The following is a 15,042-nucleotide window of genomic DNA, read 5'->3' as shown; positions in this document are numbered from 1 at the left end:
CATTATCTTACAAACGTTGGGCAATCCTTTTAAAATTCGTAAAAAAATTAACATTGAAACAGCCATCAGAAACACGATGGGAAAGTAAAATTAATGCAATCCGTCCTCTTACGATATCAGTTAGGGTGCATTTTTAGGTGCAATTTACGATGCACTTTTTGAAATTTTAAATGATGAAAATTTTATAAAGAAACAGCATGAAGCACAAACATTATGTGCTGAAGTACTGCAAATTTATTTGCTCTCTTATAACTTGGTATGATTTACTTAACAGAATAAACCCTGTGAGTAAAATGCTTCAAAACAAAAATGTGAACATTACACTTACTTTAGAATCTATCGAAACTTAAAAATATTTTTACAAGAGTATCGATCAGATACAAATTTTAAGGAAGTTCTGAAAATTGCAAAAGACCTGGGTGAAGAGGTGGATGGAGAACAAGAATTTAAAACTGGTACTGAAGTTCGACGACGAAAGAAGACACAATAATTTGACTACGAGCATTAAGACGAAACGCCGCTATCACCAGAAGATAAATTTAGAGTGAATGTGTTTTATACACTTCTAGAGGTTGCAATGTGTTCGTTAATAAAACATTTTGAACAACTAAAAACGTATTATGATAATTTCAATTTCTTGTATAGATTACTAGGAATTAATAACGAAGATTTACGAAAAAAGCGTGACAATTTAGAGATTCTCTTGAAGGACGGCGACAATAAAGACGTAAATGCAATAGAAATATTATATATGACGAGTTATGTGCTTTCCGGTATATTTTTCGGAAGGATAATTTAAATATTCAAAACCATTTCGATATTCATAGTTTTATTGTGTCCAATAATTTATATTTCCCTAACTTTTCAATTGCTTTAAGAATGCTAATTAACCTTACCTGGTAGGGTAGCGAGCGGTGAACGTTCCTTTTCCAAGTTGCAATTGATTAAAACTTACTTAAGAACAAGTATGTCACAAAAAAGGCTTGTTAGTTTGGCGTTTAATGGCTATTGAAAATGATATATGTACGGAATTAGACCTTAAGACCATTATTTCTAATTTTGTGAATATGAAATCAAAAACCCTAAAATTTTAATTAAAAAAATTTCAAGTATATTTATGTAATTTAATTTATTCTAATATGTTCTAATTATTTCTTAATTCTTTTCTTATTTTCTCATCTATCTTGAATTTCTTTTATTTTCCCAGAAGATAGTTCCAGTTATAAAAATTATTAAAAAACTTTTACAAGTAACTAAGAATTTAGTTGTTGTTGTTGTTGTTGTTGTCTTGTCCTTTGAAGAGTCCTAGATGCCTCCGTGTGCTCCCCACACTGCCCTGGCCGTGTCTATAATTCTGCTTGTATAGAGCTTGTTCACGATTAGGTTCCATTTCTTTCAAGGCCGCTGCAATTGCTGGACAGGCAAAGATGTGAGTGGGTGTCAGTTCAGTATTGGGGCAGTTGGCTCTTCATTAAAAAATTGGATACCGTTGCCACGTTAGTCACCTTGAAATCGGACCATAAGAAATTTGGTCAAGAGCTTCAAGGGTTCGGGGAAGGCACGAGGAGGTGTGGTCGGACTCCCCCCAATAAGAATTTAGTAACTTGTAAAATGCAAGAATTTTTTAAACTTTAGTTCAAATAAATTTTAACTTTAATTAAAATTCATTTTAATTTTGTTAGCGATTCAGGTCGGTTTAGAAGGCTATAATCCCTGTATCATTATATTCAACGATTAAAGTGAAGTGGCTTTATCAAAATTTGCTTTAAATTTTGAGACTTTTTTAAATATTCGGGTTTTTAACGATTATCCCGCCTTGTCAACACCCCTTTGTTCGTTACATTTAGCGAACCAACGTGTGGCTGTTCTGTCAAAATTTGTTTAAGAAATTTCAAATAATTTAAATTTTTATTATCATAAAAGAACCACACACGCCCGGATTGTTACAGGGGAGTTTAGATAGAAATGGCATACAGGTGACAAAGACCCTAGCGTCGGCTCTTCTGATAGCATCATTTTTTGAATCTTAGGCCCAGATCTTTACAAACTAATCCCATGCGATTTTAGAATAGCTTTTCTTTCCTGTAATAGGAAATTTAAAATCTGGCGACCCTTATCAACCTGCATTCCCACTTTAAGTAGCATTCCGTATACGCTATAAAATCTGGCGACCCTTATCAACATGCATTCCCACGTTAAGTAGCATTCCGTATACACTGTATGTATTACTGATAAAACTTGCGAAATCATACCGATAGTATACACAACCATTGCTGATTCCATTTATCAAGGTCGCTATATATATATATATATATATATATATATATATATGTGTGTGTGTGTGTGTTAGCTACTCATAAGGAACACGTGAATCCCAGTATTTGTCTTGAGGCAATAGAATAGAAGAAAAAAGTTGCAAGTCATCGCGAGCTCTTAAAAGAGTTTGAGTAAGTGTTATGTTAATCTTCAATAGTATTTGGTATTTTAGGAGCGGTGTAGCGTGTTTGCATTTTTTGAGAAAAGTAAAGTAACGCCCTAATTGTATTAAATCTTTACTATTTACGCAAGTTGTTAAAATCAATTTTAATAAAGCACTAATAGGATTTTTTGCTCTTGCATTAAGGGGCTGGTTAGCGGTGCGGTTTGTTTGCATATAATATGAAATGGCATTATTTTAAGAGAGGTAAAGTAACCCTCTTCCCTGATAATCGCATGAAGTCTTTACTGTTTACGCAAGTTGTTAAAGCGAATTTTATAGCTATTTTAACGAAAACACTCAAAATTTTTGTTCTTGCAGTGTGCTGAGTATCGCAACACTAAGTTCTTTGTTTGTATCCCTTCTTGGTAGGACGAAATGAAATCCGCGTTATCTGTATATTTTAAATTATTGATCCAGGTTCTCATTAATGGGGAAGTATTCTAGAATACTGTATATTTTACCATTTACTTGGAAATTTTTGAATTTTCTATGATTAGAAAAGCTGATTTAATATATCTTAATAAATATATATTTTTTTTTAAATTTATTGCTTACAGTTCCAAGACAACGCGAGTACTTTATTACCATTATAAAGGCTTTTCAGTCAAAGCTGAGTAGCAGGCTTCATAATGAAGTATCAGCCATACCGGCTAGAGAACACACTAATTCTAACCAATACCAGTATTATAGAGTTCTGAAATCGCACCATCATGTCAAGGAGTTGATATAAAATACTTATTATTTTCCTTTGATTTTCTGCTGCAGAAGAGTTACCATTTTCCTGCAAAGGTATACAAACCTCTGCAGCAATCCACTATGGTAATTAATTGAATTATCAGAAATAATTAAATTAAAACTTTATCTTGGTACAGTTTTTGAATTTGTGATATGACATGGATGGAGGGACTATCTACTTTGTAAAGGGAATAGATGGGTCTGAAAGTCACAAAGTGTTGCATGAATTAAGGATGATCTGCTCTAAACTTTTCATTTTCCATTAAAGTAAGAGTGAGAATTATCAACTTAAAACTAAAGTATAGGTCGGTAGTTTCATTCTAATGATTTGTCTGTTGGCATTCATAGAAAGTGCCATTACTTGAAATGTTTAACATCATATTGCACTGTGTAGATAAAATGTCTTATGATGTGCTTATGCATAAAATTTTGTAACAGCTATTGATTTGTTGTAATGAAAAAATTAATATTAAACATTATTTGGTGTTCATGGTTTTTTTTTTTTTGATATGATCAAATCTCATCATTGAAAAAAAATATGAAAAATTTTAGCTCAGCTCAATATCATGGAATTGGCCTGAACCCAAATAGTGTTCATTTGCTTACTGCCTAATAAGCAATCTTTAATGCTAGGAATAACCATCAATTTATTACTATTATGTGACACCTCCAAAGACTCATCGAGGGAAGGAGGGCACCCACACTACAACTCTCCGTCTTCACTACTCAAGTCACCAACTACAGCGAATCACATCATCTACACTAGTGCCATCTACTGCGCACCACTACCACCACTACTATCTTCACAAACATCCATACCCATGGCGAGATTCAAACCTGCAGTCTTTTGGTTGGAGAGCAGATATACTAACCACTTGGCCAACCAGGCTGGCTGGTATTTCCTATGACACTACACATGATTAAGTTAACATACTAATCTCCTGTCAACAATTACTTCAAGGAAGTCTGTTGCTTGTCGCACTTATAATCTTATCTCTTTTTCTAGAGCACTTCTCACTGCATCAGTCCATGAAGATCTTCGTCTTCCACCAGATCTTTTTTCCTGCCATCTTAGTGTCAAACACTTTGCTGATCGTTTTTCTCCCATGATTAAGTGACCATACCACCTTAAGGGGTGCTTAAGGGTCAAAGCTATACAACTGAGAGGAGACACCACATAGCCTTTAAAGGAATATGGAGAACTGACCAGGGCTTCTGACCTAATGTCTAATCCTCGCCCTCTCGTGGTGCACTCTGTTTGGTATCTACCTGGATACTGAACAGACGAGGATGGACTGGCAATTTGGGATTTAGCCGACCAAATTGTATTCTTGATGAAAATGAGATACTGTACGGGGGACAGCATGGCTTTGTGAAGGGTAGATCATGCCTCAGTAACTTGCTCAAGTTTTATAACACAGTGACGGCTGAACTGGATAAGGGTAATGGGTTCACAGTGATACTGCTGGACCTGGCTAAGGCCTTTGACAGGATACCACACGGAATTCTAATCCGTAAACTGCAACATATGGGAATGGATATAGGGTTGGTGAGATGGATAAGTGGATGGTTGATGGAGAGATATCAGAGAGTAGTTTATTCAGGAGTAGAATCCAAATGACGGCCTGTGACTAGTGGTGTGCTGTAGGGTTCTGTTCTTGGACCACTGCTGTTTAATTTGTTCATTAACGATATAGGGAATGATCTAAGAGGAATGGTTCATTTGTTCATTGATGATGCATCATCATTTGTTCATTGATGATGCAAAGTTGGGTAGGGCAGTAGTGAATGCAGAAGATGTCAAAATCTTGCAGGATGATTTGGATAGATTGGATTTCTGGGCTAAGGAGAATGGATGTCAATTTAATGTGACAAAATGTAAGGTTATGCATTTTGGGATGAAAAGATTAGCAGCAATTATACCACATTGGTGGAACTGTACTCCAGGAGATTGATGAAGCCAGGGATTTGGGAGTGTTGGTTGATAGGGAGATGAAGTTTAGGGGACACATTGCAAAAGTGGCTAAATCAGCTCATCAAATCACTTGGTTGCTGAAAAATACTTTGACGAACAGAGACAAGCAAGTTATTGTTCCTCTGGTCCGAGCCTTGATAAGCCTCATCTCAACTACTGTGCCCAGATTTGGTCACCTAGGTTTCTTCTTGATGGGGAGGAGGTGGAGAGAATCCAGAGGTGAGTGACCAAGATGATAGCAGGTTCTATGGAATGAACCTTATGAGAACAGGTTGAAGATTTGTGGGTTGCAGAAATTGGTTGATAGGTGGAAAAGGGAGGTATGATTGAGACGTTCAAATTTCTGAAGGGTTTCTATAGGATTAATTCAGAGGATATTTTTGAGATCAGGACTGGTGGTGGGAGAACTAGGGGACATCTATGGAAGCTGGGCAAGAGTGTGGTTATTAGTAAGGGTGTTAGAGCTGGGTTCTTTTCTTTTAGAGTGGTAAATGAGTGGAATAAGCTGCCAGAGTCTGTTGTGGGTGCATATATAACTGGTTGAAGATTTGTGGTTTGCAGAAATTGGTTGATAGGCAGAAAAGGGAGGTATGATTGAGACATTCAAATTTCTGAAGGGTTTCTATAGGATTAATTCAGAGGATATTTTTGAGATCAGGACTGGTGGTGGGAGAACTAGGGGACATCTATGGAAGCTGGACAAATGTGGTTATCAAGCGTGTTAGAGCTGGGTTCTTTTCTTTTAGAGTGGTAAATGAGTGGAATAAGCTGCCAGAGTCTGTTTTGGGTGCTATGTCAGTGAACGAGTTTAAGGCAAGATATGATAGATAAGATACTGTGAGAATGTCGAATAGTTGTGTATACATGATGTTTAGGGCCCCCCCCCCCTCGATGAGTCTAAGAGCCCTCTGGAGTCGCCCTTAATAATAGTAATAATAATAAAAGTTTATGCACCAGAACTGACTCTTATCCTATGCCATCTGTACACACACTCTTACTCCACTAGTATGTATCCCAAAGCCTGGAAATTGGCCTATATTCAACCCATTCCTAAAATGGGTTGAATATAGGCCAATTTCTACTGCTGTATCTCACTCATTTCAGTCCTATCTAAAGTGATGGAGAAAACCATCAACTCTCAACTCTTAATTTACCTTGAAGGTACCCAGCTATTAAACGACCACCAGTATGGATTCCGTCAAAGCCGATCAACAGGAGATTTACTCTCGTACATCACCAATCGCTGGACAAATGCCATGGAGAAATTCGGTGAATCCCAAGTAGTTGCACTTGATATCTCTAAAGCCTTTGACCGAGTCTGACATAAAGGCTTACTAAGCAAACTCCTGCCATTTGGACTCTCAGGACTTCAGCAGATGGATTGCCAGCTTCCTGTCTAGACACACACTAAGTCTGATGGTAGATGGTTCCCTATCATCTCATGTCCAACTAATGCCTTGGTCCCACAAGGTTCAGTTCTCTCGCCACCAACCCTCTTCCTTCTATATATATCGGTGACCTACTTCAGTTGACCTCTAATCCAATACACAGTTTTGCAGATGACAGAACATTACGCTCCTACCTTTCATTTGACGACCCCTACTCTGCCCAACTCACTTCAACTCACAGAGCATCAAACACCACTGCTCTTAATTCTGACCTCCAAGCCATCCTCCAGTGAGGCTCAGGTAACCTCGTCAACTTCGATGCTAGTAAAACCCAGTTCTCTCTTATTTCTCATAAAAAAGAACTATTTTCCCCCAGCATTGTTTTTGATAACCCTCAAATTCCCAGACAAGATGAGATTTCTCTTCTCGGAATTACCCTGACATCAAGCCTCTCCTGGCATAAACACATCACAACTATTGCATCCGCAGCTTCCAAAAAACTAGGTTTTCTCTTTCACTTAAGATGCTACTTCACCTCTAAACAGCTATTAACATTATACAAAAATCACAAATGTAGCATATTTTCTAGCAGTACATTAGTGAAGAGAGAGAGGGAAAGTGAGAAGGATTCTATAACGAAACTAACCATTAGATCAGTGGGTTGGATTGAAACATTTTTCACTATCTAGAAAATCAGATGAACTTTTTTTTATAAATGAGAAGGAATTACAAAGCTGGGCTTTTTAGAAACGTGCTAAAAATTTGACTATACAATAAGCAGCGAATCAATAGGATGAATACATTCCTTATGGATCTTAGGTAGCCTACAGAACTGAGGGGGTTCTAACAAAATAAGTTAAGTTTTTCTATGGTGTGTCCATCCTATAGGGAGTTTAATTTTCTGAGTTGTCTGTTGATGGAGTTGTGATCCAATTCCAGGTATGTTGATCTGTCCTATAATAAAAGAGACATTTGTCGTTTATAATTTGCAGTATCCATAACAACTGTGACTTTCTCTTGTCATCTTTTGTAATAAGATGATTGTTGCATCTTAAGGATTGTGAAGCTTTCATTTCAGTAGCACTGATGAAACTTCTAACGAATTTTATTGGCATCCTCACTAGAGAGAGAGAGAATAATGTTAAATATTAAAAAGGAAATCCTTAAAGCTATGACAAATTCATGTCCTTTGGAAAGAATAAGAACCTCCCTTTCAGTTCAAGGGAGTTCTGAGATGGTAACTATCCAATTTTCAGGAACATTAGAACATGGACTTTGTTAGCAAGAGGGTATTAAATTTGTGATGTAGATGTCAGATGTGTTCGTTAAATGAATGGTGCAGAAGGTAACACTATTCTGGGAATCGCAGATATGTTAATAGCAAAGTTCAGATTTTGCAGCTTGAAGTTGATATGGATGAGTGATAGCCTTGCATTGAAATAGACATTATACTGTATATGCAAAGAGGCGTGATGGTTTCCTTCAGCTCTGAAGTCGTGAATAATCTTGAGATCACATCATCTTTTAATAATGGATATCCTTGCTTGCAGCATACCTTGTAACACTGATAATTTTCCAAATTACCACTCTTTTTGGGTATTTCTTCCCCGTGAATGATATGTATTTGTTCTTATCCTACAGCCAAATTTTAGCACATTTATTAAAAGCTCAGACTGGTAATTTCTACTCCTCCTTATATAAAAAAAAAATTTAGCTGATTTTCTAGAAGTGAAAAATATTGCCCTCCAACCCAGATCAAGTTGAAGGTGCCATGGGATGCCCCTCCTCCCACTCTTGTCAACTCTATTTATAACATTTAAAAGACATCCTGTACTCATCTAAACATCCTCAAGAGTTCATTTTGGGCTTACTATATAGATGATGGTTTTTCAATCTGGTCCCATAATGAAGAAATGTTACCCATTTTTTTTTTTTTTTTATCTAATATAAATAATCTACATCTACAATTAAATTTACTATGGAAATTGAAAAAAAACAACAAATTATGCTTCTTAGATATCCTACTCCTCTGCTCATTATCAGATGAATTAATTGCTTGTGTTTATTGAAAGCCTATTTTCACTGTATGCTAAATTCAGCAATCTGCTCTCACCATCCATCACCGAAGACTGAAATTATCAAAACTTTCATGCAACATGCTCACGCTGTATGTTCTATTCCTCAACAATTACAGCAAAAACTCAAACATCAAACGATATATGAAATTCAGTGGCTTCTCAGAAAGGAACATCTTTTGGTACATGAAATAAAGAATACAAATTTTATACATAAAATGAAGAAGTTTCACTTTTAATTTCAGCTGATGTGCAGGTATTTCTCTTTTTTTGTAAGTTTAATATGTTGGATTCTGAATGAATGATTTCTTTGCAAGATTCCTTCACTCAGGATCTAATAATGATATAATAACAGGAATAGAAGTAGCAGAGTACAGCATTTTTTGGCAGAATAGGAGGGGAAAACGTGGTGGTAGAGTACTGCTTAAGTGATGATTTATGTCCTCTCAGAGTGGAGGCTTTGGAAGGCAGTGACACCAGTACTGTCGACAGGGTGTAGCATAGAGGCAGCCTTCCTCATGGCACTGCTTGATAAAAGCGCTTGTTCAGCCATATTGTGGTAGGCACCTTATTACAGCAACAAGATGTTTTACATCTGATGTAGATGCAATAGATTTATTTGAAGAATTAAAAATTCTCTCAAAAATAATACAAGAGAAAATTGGTCCTCACCAAATTTTATCATATATATATATAAAAAAAAAATCTTGTAGAAATTTATCCTAACGTAAAAGGATAGTGTTAACAATTCCTGTTAGCGTAGCAAGTGCGAAAAGAAATTTTTTCAGGCTTAAACTGATTAAAAATTATTTATGAACAGCAATGACCCAAGAAAGATTGGTTGGTCTAGCAACTATATCGATAGAGGTGGACATATCTTATAATTTAAATTTAGAAGAGCTTATAAACAGTTTTATTGTGCAATATCCCTGTAGAGCAAACATTTAATTAATATTATTATATAATTGTTTTGCATTAATGTTTCTCTTTATTTGTCCTACTTTGGCCAAACAGGCAGGATAGCAAATATCAGAATCTCAGAACACAAGGATTACATCCAATTTCACCAGTACAGCCACTCTGGTGTTGCAGACCATGCTCTGGATACTCACCACAGAATAAGATTGAAGAAAGCCACAGTAATACACCGCAGCAAGTTCAAATATGAAAGACTATTCATGGAATCAGCCTCAACCCTTAGGAACATGCCAAACCTAAACAAATTTGGATGCATGAGACTGCCCCAAATTTGGGAAACATTTATCAGAAGAACTTCAGCCCTAAGGCCAAGAATTACCAATATAGCCCACCAGGGGGCACCATCAGGACTTTAGGAAAACGTTAGCTTCCTAGCTTCGGTTCTCATTTGCGGTTACGTAGTACTTGCATGCACTTGTCTTGGTATTAAGTTCCCAAGAAGATGGCAACATGATGTTTGCCGAAATATCGGAAAGTATATATTAAAGTTTATTTAATTTATATTTCTAGTGTACGCTGTCAATTCCTTAATTATTAGTTATCATGTTTAACCAGCGTATAAGCCTCTCTACAAGAATGTTTCTCTTGTAGTAAAAACAAAATAACAATTGGAGATTTTCTTATATTTTTGTCTTACAATCCATCAGGGGGGATATTTAATTGTTTTTCTCAGGGCGTGATCTAAGCTGGCGACGACCCTGAATGACACTAATGGTTTTGAAAGCATGTGAGGTAGAGTTGGGCAAGACAGGGTATTTAGTGGGGTGTTGCTACAAGTCAAGTAGTACAGAGGGTGGGGAGCAGGAGATGTTTAGTCAGTTGAGCTTGACAAGTGCAAGAAGAATGATTGTTATAGGAGATTTTAACTACAGGCAGTATAAGCTGGGAAGAAGAAAATGCATGTAGTAATAAGGGAATGGAATTTCTAGAATTCTTGAGGGACAAGTGTCTTAGGCAACATGTAATAGAGGGAACAAGAGGTTCAAGAGTTTTGGATTTGGTCATAGCATCAGAAGAGCTGATAATAACTGAGATGACATCTCTTCCCCTCAGTTGGAGAGAGTGACCATGTGGTTTTGACATGGAAGATGAACAAACATTCCGGAGTATCAAAGAAAAGGGAACATATGTGGAATTATAAGGCAGGTGATTACAATAGTTTTAGACGTCAACTTGGGGAAGTTTCATTGAGGGAGGAATTGGAGAAACGGGATATCATTAGTGCTTGGGAAATGGTGAAGGAATATTTGTTAACAGCAATAGTAAGCTGTATTCCACGAGTGAAGAAGTGGACAAAATTTGGTGTAAAGTGGATGACAAATAATATCAAACAGGAACTGCAAGTGAAAAAGATATTATGGAAGAGATATAAGGAGAGGGTGGAGAGCAGATACATGAAGAATATAAGACTCAGGCTAGGAGAGTGAATGGTGAGGAAGGCAAAACTGGTATATGAGAAGAGATTGGCACTAAGATCCAAAGAAAATCCTAGGGAATTTTTTTAGCAATGTGGCCAGTAGGAGACGAAATGATTGTGTAAAAATGACATTGTGGGATAAAAATCGGAATAGAGTGACTGATGCATAGCACATAGTGGAGTTGTTCAATGAGCACTTTATTGGAGTATTTCATCCTGGATTTTAATACTAGAGGGGTAGGGCAGAATCAGGGTTTAGAGGTGCAAGAGGAGAGTGTGTTCCATATACTGAGTACTCTGGATGTTAGAGCAGTGGGACTGGATGGTATTTTACCATGGGTTTTGAGAGAATGTGCTAAAGACCTGACAGCTAATTTAATCTGGCTTTTCAATGAAAGTCTGGCTACGGGAAAGGTACTGAAGGAATGGAAGGAAGGTACGATAGTGCCATTGCATAAGGGTGATAGCAGACTGGAAATGTCTAATTATAGGCTAGTTTGTGTATCATCAGTAGTTAAGGTCTTGGAGAAATTAGTGAGGGACTATATACAGCGTTAGGCAGACGAGGGTAATATTATCTGTGAGAATCAGCATGGATTTGTTAAATAGTGCTCTTGCTTAAGTAAGATGATTGCCTTTTATAATAAAATGACAAGAGAAGTTGATGATGGGGGAAAGGCATACACTGCCATTTTGTTTGGATTTTGCAAAGGAATTTGACAGGGTGCCACCATGGTGATGATTGATAGAAAATTGAAATTCAGGGGCATATTGCAAAGGTGGTGAAGGTAACCCAGAGGATTGCTGCAATACCAAAAAGGACGCTGTTGAGTTATCATTGCATTGTATAAGACCCTGATCAGACCACACTTTGTGCATGCTTAGTTATCTATTAAATTTTTATAATGGGGTGACAAGTGAGTTACTTGAGGATAAAGGGAATGGCAGATGATACTGCTGGATACAACAAATAAGAATGGATGCAAAACTGGTGATATGGATAAAAGGGTGACTCATGGACAGATAACAAAAAGTAGTATATGGAGAAGCAGAATCCAGGATATTCAAGTGACTAGTGGTGTGCCACAGGGCTCTGTGCTTGGACCACTGCTGTTTAATTTATACATAAATGATATAGGAAACAATTTGAAGTGGGTTCATCTTCTGTTGTTTGCTTAAGTACAAAGTTGGGAGGGGTGATATTAATCAAGGTGATGTAGAGAGCTTGCAGGATGATTTGAATAGGCTGACAGTATGGATAAAACATAATGGATGTCATTTTAATGTGGGAAAAGTGTAAAGTTATGCATTTTGGGATACAGCTTGTAATCTTTCTATCCAAAATTCATAACTTGACACTTTTCCCACATTAAATTGACATCCAGAATCTAGATTTAGAGAACTGTACTCCAGGGAATGGAAATCATGGATTTGGGGAGGGGGGGGGTAGTAGATAGAGAGTTGAAGTTTAGAGGGCACATTGTTCAAGTAGCTAAGCTAGAGTAGCTCACAGGATTACTGAAATGGCTGAAAATATAAAACAAACATTGTTATCTGATATACGTAAGAGTCATTATTATGCATTGCAGGTAGATGAATCCACCGACATTACAAATTTTGCAAGTTTTCTAGTGTTTGTTAGGTATGAAAAAAATCAAAATATTCATGATGACCTTTTTATATTTCCAACCCTTGCTGGAACATACAACAGGAGAAGAAATATTCAACAGTATAAATACCTTTTATGCATCAAAACAAGCTTGATTGGAAAAGTTGTGTTGGAATAAGCACGGACGGAGCAAAATCCATGGTCGGATCTGAAAAAGGGCTTGTTTCAAGGATTCAAGCTGTTGCACCAAATGCAAAGTCGACACACTGCTGCATACACAGGGAGGCTTTGGTTACACATATGATGTCTACAGACCTAAGAAAAGTTCTTGATGAAGCTGTAAAAATCATAAATTATATTAAAGGCCGTCCTCTAAACACCAGACTTTTCTCTCAACTTTGCAAAGAAATGGAAAGCAACTATACACAACTTTTTTTCCATACCAATGTTCGTTGGCGTTCTTGTGGAAAAGTCCTTACTCGTTTATTTGAACTTCGGAATGAACTACAAGTTTTTCTTGATGAAAAGTTAGAATTGAAAAAGCAATTACATAATTGGAAATGGCTCAGTCAATTAGCATACCTGGCAGATATATTTACTGTATTAAATAGTCTTAATTTATCTTTACAAGGCAAGGAAATTTCTATATTTCATGTCCAAGATAAAATGAACGCCACGTTGGCAAAAATGAAGTTATGGCAAAAGCGGGTTGGTAATGGAGAATTTGACGCGTTTCCATCGCTTCATGAATTACTCGCAAGTTCAAATGAACAAATTGATGATGATATGAAAATTATTATCGTGCAGCATTTAAAAAGCTTACAAATGAATCTAGAAAAGTATTTCCCTGAATTAGACATTAATATTGAGTGGATAAGATACCCTTCCAATAAAAACAAATTTATGCCAAAGGGTCTGTCGTCAATAGAACAAGAACAGCTTTTAGAACTAGCTTCTGATGGTTTCCTAAAAAATAAATACAGCGAGAATATGTTATCATCATTTTGGCTACAAATACAGAATGAATTTCCTGAATTAACAGATAAAGCTCTAAGGTTCATTTTTCTATTTCCAAGTTCATATCTGTGCGAAGTTGGATTTTCGGCCCTTGTAGATCTTAAGACGAAGAAGAGGAATTGCAACATAGATGTCGAACCTCACCTGAGATTGAAATTAACAACTATAGAGCCAAATTTTGCTGAAATTTTATCTCACCATAAGCAATTTCACTCCTCTCATTGACGATAAATTATTTCAGGTAAGTAAAACTTTATAGTATCTTTATGAAGTTTGTTCTATTAAAAATAAATCATATTTTTTGTTTATATGAACATATAAATTCAAATAAAATAGATATTTAATATTTTAAATTAAAATATTAATTTTAATTAATTTATTCATTTTAATTAAATAATTTATTTTTAATTAATTTTTTTATTAATTAATTAGGGGTACTTGGTAATAATGAAAATTTAAGAAGGAGTCCATGGTTATCTGAAGTTTGAGAAACACTGCTCTATGGTATTATAATTGTGCCAACTGGGATGACCTCTGGAATTTTTATGCTGCTTTTCCATGGTCAGATTATTGCTTTCATTCTCATGATCCAAATACTTCACTGAACTAACACTTAACCGAAATAATCCTCACTAGAATGAGATACTTCATATCCCCCCTCCACTGCAAATCCCCATCCTGTTTCCAAGCCCTGGTTCTCAAAAAAAATGTGCCTCTGCTGTCCATGATAAAAATGCAGCTTATGTTTAGTGGCTTAAATTATAAACTCACTTCTCATTCAGCTTATACAACAGCTTGAAATGTGTAAAAAAAAAAAAAAAAAAAAAAAAAAAAAAAAAGTTATCAACAATTCCAAAGCATACTTTGTAAGAATAAAATGCAATAAACTTGCCTCCTGCTTAACTGGCAGTCAAGCTTCTGTTCCCTTGCTAAGGCTGTTTGGCATAACTTCTGTCTTTCCATGTTGCTGTATCTCTTGTATCCCGATGGTGCTATGGTAACCTCACCCAAGGAAAAGACAGGACTCTTTGACATCAGTTTTTTTCCCTCCAACTCCTGCCTGGACAACCAAAGCAAATATCACCTCCCATACTTCCACAAACTGCCCATTGCATGCCTCCTCTGAACTTTTGCCAAAAGGACATTAGAAAAATCCTCATTAATCTTGATACTAATAAGGCTCCTGGTCCAGATGGCATTCCTCTACTTGTGCTCAAGATGTGCTCCAGAACTGACTCCCATCCTGTATCATCTGTATAAACTTTCATATTCTACTGACATCTTCCCAACAACATGGGAGCAAGCCCACATCCAGCCTGTATCCAAAAATGGAAACAAAAGTCAGCCATCTAACTATCATTCCATTGTA

The 15,042-nt window shown here is 36.3% G+C and overlaps 1 protein-coding gene across 3 annotated transcripts in view; it reads left to right on the top strand.

The window, feature by feature from the left end:
* Nucleotides 1-2,297: 2,297 nt before the first annotated feature.
* LOC150096142 (glutathione S-transferase 3, mitochondrial-like) overlaps nucleotides 2,298-15,042 on the top strand; it is a 77,246-nt gene continuing 64,501 nt past the window's right edge. Inside the window, exon 1 of one of the 3 annotated variants that reach the window (XM_090409134.1) lies at nucleotides 2,298-2,447. The gene's annotated coding sequence lies outside the window, so the exon portion shown is untranslated. Of the gene's footprint in view, nucleotides 2,448-2,503; nucleotides 2,523-2,547; nucleotides 2,684-15,042 lie in introns of those variants that run through there. The other 2 variants (XM_090409136.1, XM_090409135.1) reach the window with 2 other exon arrangements.

The sequence above is a fragment of the Typopeltis vanoorti genome, chromosome 19, assembly GCF_054136105.1.
Source record: "Typopeltis vanoorti isolate ZY-2024b chromosome 19, IOZ_Tvanoo_1.0, whole genome shotgun sequence".
Classification (NCBI taxonomy): Eukaryota; Metazoa; Arthropoda; class Arachnida; order Uropygi; family Thelyphonidae; genus Typopeltis; species Typopeltis vanoorti.
Note: the sequence above shows the minus strand (reverse complement) of the source record. Positions and strands in the feature narration are given on the sequence as shown.